Source organism: Rutidosis leptorrhynchoides, chromosome 1 (assembly GCF_046630445.1).
Source record: "Rutidosis leptorrhynchoides isolate AG116_Rl617_1_P2 chromosome 1, CSIRO_AGI_Rlap_v1, whole genome shotgun sequence".
NCBI classification, from domain to species: Eukaryota; Viridiplantae; Streptophyta; class Magnoliopsida; order Asterales; family Asteraceae; genus Rutidosis; species Rutidosis leptorrhynchoides.
The window spans coordinates 597,529,776-597,537,540 of record NC_092333.1 but is presented as its reverse complement, the minus strand read 5'-3'; positions in this window follow the sequence as shown (position 1 = coordinate 597,537,540).

Genomic DNA, 7,765 nt, shown 5'->3' with positions numbered 1-7,765 from the left:
TAGAACATAGTTTAGTTAATTCTAAACTTGTTCGCAAACAAAACTTAATCCTTCTAAATTGACTTTTAAAATCAACTAAACACATGTTCTATATCTATATGATATGCTAACTTAATGATTTAAAATCAAAAAACACGAAAAACACCGTAAAACCGGATATACGCCGTCGTAGTAACACCGCGGGCTGTTTTGGGTTAGTTAATTAAAATCTATGATAAACTTTGATTTAAAATTTGTTCTTCTGGGAAAATGATTTTTCTTATGAACATGAAACTATATCCAAAAATCATAGTTAAACTCAAAGTGGAAGTATGTTTTCCAAAATGGTCATCTAGACGTCGTTCTTTCGACTGAAATGACTACCTTTACAAAAATAACTTGTAACTTATTTTTCCAACTATAAACCTATACTTTTTATATTTATATTCATAAAATAGAGTTCAATATGAAACCATAGCAATTTGATTCACTCAAAACGGATTTAAAACGAAGAAGTTATGGGTAAAACAAAATTGGATATTTTTTAGATTGTTGTAGCTACGGGAAATATTGTAACAATTCTATACAAATCATATCCTAGCTAAATTATATTATATTATACATGTGTTCTAATATATTATGTAATCTTGGGATATCATAGACATGTATGCAAATGTTTTGACATATCATATCGACCCATGTATATATATTATTTGGAACAACCATAGACACTATATATGCAGTAATGTTGGAGTTAGCTATACAGGGTTGAGGTTGATTTCAAAAATATATACTTTGAGTTGTGATCTAGCCTGAGACGTGTATACACTGGGTCGTGAATTGATTCAATATAATATATATCGATTTATTTCTGTACATCTAATTGTGGACAACTAGTTGTAGGTTACTAACGAGGACAACTGACTTAATAAACTTAAAACATTAAAACGTATTAAAAATGTTGTAAATATATTTTGAACATACTTTGATATATATATGTATATATTTGTTATAGGTTCGTGAATCGACCAGTGGCCAAGTCTTACTTCCTGACGAAGTAAAAATTTGTGAAAGTGAGTTATAGTCCCACTTTTAAAATCTAATATTTTGGGATGAGAATACATGCAATTTTATAAATATTTTACGAAATAGACACAAGTAAATGAAACTACATTATATGGGTGAATGATCGAACCCGAATATGCCCCTTTTGCTTGGTAACCTAAGAATTAGTAAACCAATCTACTAATTGACGCGAATCCTAAAGATAGATCTATTGGCCCTAACGAACCCCATCCAAAGTATCGGATGCTTTAGTACTTCAAATTCGTTTTTATCATGTCCGAAGGATTTCCTGGAATGATAGGGGATATTCTTATATGCATCTTGTTAATGTCGATTACCAGGTGTTCACCATATGAATGATTTTTATCTCTTTGTATGGGATGTATATTGAAATATGAAATCTTGTGGTCTATTATTATGATTTGATAATATATAGGTTAAACCTATAACTCACCAACATTTTTGTTGAAAGCATGTTTATTCTCAGGTGATTATTAAGAGCTTCCGCTATTGCATACTAAAATAAGGACAAGATTTGGAGTCCATGCTTGTATGATATTATGTAAAAACTGCATTCAAGAAACTTATTTTTGATGCAATATATTCTTATTGTAAAACCATTATGTAATGATCGTGTGTAAACGGTATATTTTAGATTATCATTATTTGATAATCTACGTAATGCTTTTTAAACCTTTATCGATAAAATAAAGGTTATGGTTGTTTTAAAAATGAATGCAGTCTTTGAAAAACGTCTCATATAGAGGTCAAAACCTCGCGACGAAATCAATTAATATGGAACGTTTATAATCAATATGAACGGGACATTTCAGTTGGTATCCGAGCGTTGGTCTTAGAGAACCAGAAATTTGCATTAGTGTGTCTTATCGAGTTTGTTAGGATACATTAGTGAGTCTGGACTTCGACCGTGTTTTCTTTAAAAACGATTGCTTAACACTTTTGTTGGAAACTATATATTATTAACATGTAAATATTATGTGATATATTAACCTCTTAATGTGTTTGATATTGTGTGATAGATGTCTACCACTAGTACAAATCCCATAGATTCACCTAATAATAATGAAGAGTCGAATATATTTTGGGAAGATTCACAAATTCCTGAAGAAGAATCAGAAGAGGAGGAACCGGAAGAGGAGGAACCGGAAGAAGAGGAACCGAAAGAGGAGGAACCGAAAGAAGAAGAGGTTCCGGAGGAAGAAATATTGATACCTACAGTAATTCAATTAAATAAAAGAAAATCCTTAACCAACGGACCAAATTTAATAATGGTCAATGGTGTTTCCGCCGAGGAAGCAAAATATTGGGAAGATTACCAATTTTCCGATGAATCGGATCCCGATGAGGATTCAGATGATGTTATAGAAATTACCTCGACCCAATTTAATAAAGCGAAAGAAAATAATAAGGGAAAAGGTATAAAAATAGAGAAACCCGATTCCAACCCCGATGAACTTTATATGTATCGGCAACATCCATATTTCCTAAATTGTAACAATGACCCGGGAACCTCTAAACCACCAGGTTTTTCTAAACCATTATGGAAAATAACGGCTCGTATTAGAGGAACACCATATATTCCTAGAAAATTAGGAAAACGAACCAAGTCCGAAGAAGAAGAAACCACTGATTCAGATTAGAGGGTTGTAATCATGTTGTGTATTATATGTATTGTAGTGTGCTTGTACTTTTATGTTCTATGTAAAAATTGCTTGTATTGTTTGTTATTACGAATCTAATCCTTGTCTATTTTACAGTATAAAAACAAAATGGATGTTAAGGGTAGACAACCGAATATTTTAGAAGACCTACCAGAGGATATGATTGAGGAAATCTTGTCATAACCTGACCTTAACCATAAGGACGATTACAATAACATATGATTTCATCGCAAGGTATTGACCTCTATATGCGACATTTTTCAAAAACTGCATTCGTTTTTACAATACAAACCATAGCTTTTATTACAAATACAAGGTTTAAACAACTTAATAATGATTATTGTTTAGCGATAATCTTAGACTTACAAACTTTACATGTGATAATAACAATACGACTTCCAACATATTTTACATTACAAATCCTCCGATATGCAGTTTTATTTTTGACACAAATATGCATACTCAAGATCTTGCTTAAATTCAACTTGTTGCAGCGGAAGCTTTTAGTTATCACCTGAGAATAAACATGCTTAAAACGTCAACATAAAGTTGGTGAGATATAGGTTTAATGCCGGCAGCGTTATAAATATAGACCACAAGATTTCATATATAAACGTTTTAATAAAAATATTCTAAGTTGTTGAGCACTTGATAACCATACTTAACATTTAATCAACGTCGCATATTCCCTTTATTATGAAATCTTACTACACCGTACCAAGTGTAGTTACCGAAACGAAGTACTGTGCAACCGTTGAATACTGGTCGTCCAGTCCGGTTGGGGTTGTCAGGCCCGATAGATCTATCAACAGGATTCGCATTTACAATACCTCATGTAAATAATAGTTACCAAGTTACAGGAAAGTATGCCAGTGGTACAACTCAACGTAGAATATATATTTTTAATCACTTGTGTCCATAACGTAAATCATAAAATGCATGTATTCTCATCCCGAAATATTTAGAGTTTAAAAGTGGGACTATATACTCACTTTTGCCTTGAAGGTATTTATCACGACTTGGTCTCCGATAGATATCACGAACCTAACCATATATATAATATATCAACATATTTTCTTTTTAAGTAATCGTTACATATATATATATATATATATATATATATATATATATATATATATATATATACTTTTAATACTTTTAATATTTTCTTAGTCCGTAGTTAGCAGTCCGATGTTAGTGGTCCACAATTAGTTGCTCAATAAAATAAATAAAGACCCCATCGTATTCATATTGATCAGAATTAATCTTGACCCATGGTACCATGTTGTCAAATGACGTGTTGCGTACATAAAGTATCGTGTTGTCAAATGACGTGTTGCGTACAATCATGAGGTCTTATGATTAATCTTCTCGTGTTGTTTACGGGTGGTCCTGAAATATATAAAATCAAATCATAAGTAAATATATATGAAATATCATATTAATTAGAAATATATGATTAATTTAATTTTTCTCCAAATATTTTCGTAGCTAAACTAGCTTCGCATACCCGATCTTGTTTTAGTCGTAGTTTCTTCATTACAACTCCGTTTTTGTTGGTTCAACTTGTCACTTCCTTGGATCGAGTCAAATTTTAAGAATATGAACTGAAAATACCTTAGGTTGTATTCGAAATCACAGGTTATAGGTCAAACTTTGGTGAAATTTATGAAAGTGATCATTTTCCATCATAAAAACAACATTTAATGATTATTTTTCTAAAAATACTTACACTTTGAGTTAAACCATGAAATTTTTATGTGTTAACATATTCATAAGAAATATCATTTTTTCAAAACATGAACTTCCAATTCAAAGCTTAAGATGGTTTTTAATTATCCAACCCAAAACAGCCCCCGGTTGCACTCCGACGACGTAGATTCAGTTTTTAAGATGTTCTTTGTAAAACCAAGTTATATCTTGTTAAGTTAGCATATCATTATGATATATTATAGGTCTTGAAGTGTTTTAAAAGTTAAGTTAGAAGGATCTATTTAGTTTGCAAACAAGTTTGAAATCATTCAAACTATGTTCTTGTTGTTAAAATTTTATACCACAAAATAAGATAGCTATATGAATATGAATTGAATAAGATTATAAATAAGGTTACTACCTCAAGTTACTTGGACAAAGTTACTGTAAGAGATGAGAAAAATCCTAGAATCAAAAGAGTGGTGGAGTTGGATTGAAAGGTTGGAAGTAAACTTGTATTTTTGGAAGGATTATTGAAGTTTTCTTGTAAGGAATTTATTATGATGATTAAGGCTTGTTTTTGAAGCTAGATCTTCATGGTTATTTGCTGAGATTGTGAAGAACACTTAAGGTTCCTAAGAGTGTGTTTTTGGTTAGAGAAAATGTGTAGTAAAAATGAAATTGGAATGGAGTATAAATGGTGGTGAAAAGATGTATAAATTTGTAATATTGTGCAAAAGTCTTGTAATATGCCAAATTGATTAATCATGCATGCTAAGATCCAAAATTGGCTGACTCATGGCTGCTAATAAAGTGATTGTGATGTGTATATATTAATAGTAAATACGTATAGGAGCTGGGTATGATACGAGTACATATACTCTAGGTATACGTGTAGAAATTTTGAGGAAACGGAACGAGAATTCAAATATAGCTATCTTTTGTGAATATACTTATATTGTTTTTATGTATTTAAGTCCTTAAAAAGTGATTAAATACATTATATATACGATACATGTATAAGCATTATAGGTTATAAGTATATATATCAAAGAATGTTACGTATAGTTATCGTTTTGAAAACTTAAGTTAGTAGTTTCAAAATATACTTATAACTCATTGTCATTAGTACACAATGAGATGTTAAACCATCCTTAGACCATGTTAAATATATATAAATACATATATATACACAAACGTATAATTATCGTATGTTATATAGTTCGTGATATCATCGGTCAAATTGGACGGTCAAACGTTATGTAAAACTCTTTTCAAAAACACAAGTCTCAACAATTTGGATTGCTTATCATGTTGGTAAGGTTTAATTTATGTAAATATTAATCTTATAAGTGTAAAACGATCGAAAAAATCCGGGTCGTTACAGTACCTACCCGTTAAATAAATTTCGTCCCGAAATTTTAAAGTTGTACCTATTTTGCGTTCTCTGGAAACAAATGTGGGTACTTTTGTTTCATCTGATCCTCTCGTTCCCAAGGAAACTCGGGACCTCTTCGAGCATTCCAACGAATCTTAACGATTGGTATGTTGCTCTGCTTGAGCCGTTTAACTTCACGGTCCATGATTTCGACTGGTTCTTCTATGAATTGTAGTTTCTCATCGACTTGGATTTCTTCAAGAGAAATGGTGAGATCTTCCTTTGTAAGACATTTCTTAAGGTTTGATACGTGAAATGTATTATGTACTCCGGCGAGTTGTTGCGGTAATTCGAGTCGATAAGCTACCGGTCCAATGCGTTCTATGATCTTAAACGGGCCTACATACCTTGGGTTCAGTTTACCTCTTTTTCCAAAACGTATTACACCTTTCCAAGGTGACACCTTTAGCATAACCATGTCACCGATCTGAAACTCTAATGGTTTCCTTCGGACATCGGCGTAGCTATTTTGGCGACTACGGGTTGTTTTCAATCTCTCCTTGATTTGTACTATCTTCTCAGTAGTTTCATGTATGATCTCGGGACAAGTTAATTATCGATCTCCTACTTCATTCCAACAGGTAGGGGATCTACACTTCTTTCCATATAGTGCTTCGAATGGTGCAGCTTTAATGCTCGCATGATAACTATTATTATACGAGAATTCTGCTAATGGTAGATACTTATCCCATCCGTTTCCAAAATCGATCACACATGCCCTGAGAATGTCTTCAAGAGTCTGGATTGTTCTTTCACTCTGCCCGTCAGTTTGTGGATGATATGCGGTGCTCATATCCAAACGAGTTCCCAGGGCCTCCTGTAGTGATTGCCAAAACTTTGATGTAAATCTACTATCACGATCGGATATAATGGAAATAGGTATTCCATGCCTTGAAACAATTTCCTTTATGTATAATCGTAATAGTTTCTCCATTCTATCTATTTCCTTTATAGGCAAGAAATGTGCAGATTTGGTGAGACGATCAACTATTACCCAAATGGTGTCATAACCCTGTAGTGACCCGAACTTTTCCATGTTTATATATATTAATTGAGATTGATATTTACATGATTAAATGTTTCCAACATGTTAAGCAATCAAACTTGTTAAGACTTGATTAATTGAAATATGTTTCATATAGACAATTGACCACCCAAGTTGACCGGTGATTCACGAACGTTAAAACTTGTAAAAACTATACGATGACATATATATGGTTATATATATAGTTAAAATGTTTTTATTATAAGTATGTATCTCATTAGGTATTTTAACAATGAGTTATATACATAAAAATGAGACTATTAATTTAAGAAACTCGAAAATGATATATATAACGATTATCGTTATAACAACGTCTTACTAGGTACAAATGAATCATATTAAGATATTGATACACTTGGTTAATTATGTTAAATGATAAGTAAATATATTATTAAGTGTATTAACAATGAAATACATATGTAAAAATAAGACTACTAACTTAATGATTTCGAAACGAGACATATATGTAACGATTATCGTTGTAACGACATTTAACTGTATATACATCATACTGAGATATATTATATATCATAATATCATGATAATATAACAATTTAATATCTCATTTGTTATAATAAACAATGGGTTAACAACATTCAACAAGATCGTTAACCTAAAGGTTTCAAAACAACATTTACATGTAACGACTAACGATGACTTAACGACTCAGTTAAAATGTATATACATGTAGTGTTTTAATATGTATTCATACACTTTTGAAAGACTTCAAGACACTTATAAAAATACTTCTACTTAACAAAAATGCTTACAATTACATCCTCGTTCAGTTTCATCAACAATTCTACTCGTATGCACCCGTATTCGTACTCGTACAATACACAGCTTTTAGATGTATGTACTATT